Source organism: Poecilia formosa, unplaced genomic scaffold (assembly GCF_000485575.1).
Source record: "Poecilia formosa unplaced genomic scaffold, Poecilia_formosa-5.1.2 Scaffold512, whole genome shotgun sequence".
NCBI classification, from domain to species: domain Eukaryota; kingdom Metazoa; phylum Chordata; class Actinopteri; order Cyprinodontiformes; family Poeciliidae; genus Poecilia; species Poecilia formosa.
Window position 1 is genome coordinate 174,969 of NW_006800451.1, and position 2,304 is coordinate 177,272.

The 2,304-nt window shown below is 45.1% G+C and overlaps 1 protein-coding gene across 2 annotated transcripts in view; it reads left to right on the forward strand.

Moving 5' to 3' along the window:
• ahcy (adenosylhomocysteinase) overlaps positions 1 to 2,304 on the forward strand; it is a 30,447-nt gene that overhangs the window by 25,126 nt on the left and 3,017 nt on the right. The gene's annotated exons all lie outside the window — the stretch shown is intronic.

Here is a 2,304-nt window from a genome sequence, read left to right on the forward strand (position 1 = left end):
AAAAAAGGGTTAATGTTTTAAGTTTTAAATATTGTGTTACAACACTGACATGCTTAACAATAAGAAATTAACAATGGGAAAGTTCAGGACTGGATAAATTAATAATTACAGGTGTTTTTTTTCACCATTGTCTCTGAATGTGTTCCACCATGTTAGGAACATGTACATGTTAGGAACATGTACAAACATGTACATGTTCCTAACATGTACATGTTTGTACATGTTAGGAACAGGCATTCAGGGTAGCGGGAGAAAGTTGTTAGGGCTATCCCTCGGCTCTCGCCCTAACACAACTTTCTCCCGCTACCCTGAATGTGAACAACGGAATAAAACGAGTACAAAAATGAGGAGACATGGAGGGGTTTTAAGTTACTCACCTTTTCTGTAGCACAACTCCGTTCAGAATCCAAAATGGAAGTAGCCGTCTCCCAAACTTCAGAAAACTGTTGCTTCGTCTTCTTTCTTCCTCCTCCTCCTCTTCGCAGTTGCCAAACCTCTTGACTGGCGCGTTATTGACACTTGACAGAGTCAAAAGTTTCACTGCGTGAATGTAGCATTTTTCTCTGACTTTTAACTCCAACACCAGAGCCGATTTACACTCCATATAGTTATAAATACTTCATTTAGATTAAATTAGGTTTACACTGAAATATTAACACCACATTTTTTACTGTGGGGAATTTCGCCATCAAACATGCCAGGTTCCCTCTCATCATCGGAGTCAGACTCGTTTCCAGGTGGCTGTTCAGCAGCGATGCGGCTTTAGTGAAGCTCAGACAGTTGAGGCCGATGCATTAGCCAGGCATCCACCATCCATTGGTGGTGTAACTCGCCCGGTGCCGCCTCCCGTCTCAGTAAACGTGTGTTCAGTCTGTCGTCCATCGCTCCCACGCCGCTCCCAACTTCTGTTTGAACGGCCTGTTTACACCGATGTCCAGCGGTTGGAGTTCTTCTGTTAATCCTCCCGGAATGACGGCAAACTCCGACTTAGTTTGCTTCGCTTCCTTTTTCCCAGTAGCAGTGAGATGGGCGCGCATGGAGTCGCAGATGAACAGGGATGGCGATGCGTGGAAAAACCGATCTGGTTTTTACCGAGGCTATGCTGCAGAACTCGGACAACAATCCCTGATTGGTTTATCGCTGCTGCCGTCCGAACTTTATGTATTACGTAATGTCCTCTGATTGGTTCATCGCTGCCAGCAAACGTACTGCACACTTTAAGTCTCTGTGTCACGGACAGATTTTGGAATTCAGTGCACACATAAGGCGCACCAGATTATAAGGTGCACTGCTGATTTTTGAGAAAATTTAAGGCTTTTAGGTGCCTTGTAGTCCGGAAAATACGGTAATTATTTTATTCTAGTGACATTTTATAAAGGAAAAATAAATAAAAAAACAATCTGAAAATGTGGAGTATTGCATGTTATTGTTATTGACGTATTTAAAAACGTATATAGTGATATCGGCCTGCTGGTTTCCGTAGCAACGAGTGATTTCAGTTTCCATTTCAGTCACTTTGAGAGCATGAAGGACGACGCCATCGTCTGCAACATCGGACACTTTGACTGCGAGATCGACATGAACTGGCTGAACAAGAACGCCGCGGAGCGCATCAACGTGAAGCCGCAGGTGGGCCGCCGTTCACCACTTCACCTTTAACCTGTTCACCACTTCACCTTTAACCCGTTCATGTCCAGACTCGTTTGTCTCGGTCTCTGCTGACGTGCGGATCTGTTATTTCTGCGTTTGGCCCCTTGAGGCGTTGCAGCCCAACTCGCCGTGTTGCCGCTGTGTCAGAAGGGGCGCAGACCAACCGCTGGCGGTTTGAGGCTCCGAACTCTCCAACTCTGAGAGACTCGGACTCGAACGCCATCGACACGCCGCCGGTCTCTTTATTTCAGAAAACATGGGACAAATTAAGACACTGGTTCGGTCCGCTTTAACCCGACTCCGGTCTGCTTCATTGAAACCTAATTGACCTCTGACCTCTGGTCCTCCAGACCTCGTTCTGGGTTTGGCTGAATTGAACTCTGGTTCAGTTTGAATGTGAACACTAAAAGCAGGAAGTGGACTACAGCGCAGGGCATTCTGGGTAAATGCAACCAAAGCTAACATACTAGCGTAGCACTAGCAGGAGAAATGGCTCAAAAAATCCTACTACCGCTAAAATCCGACACCTAAATTTTAGTTTCCACTTCCAGGAAAACGAACTAAAATTCTCTTTACTGAAACGGTTAATCTCTGTGGTTTAATGGTAGTTTAACGGTTAATCTCTGTGGTTTAATGGTAATTTAACGGTAGTTT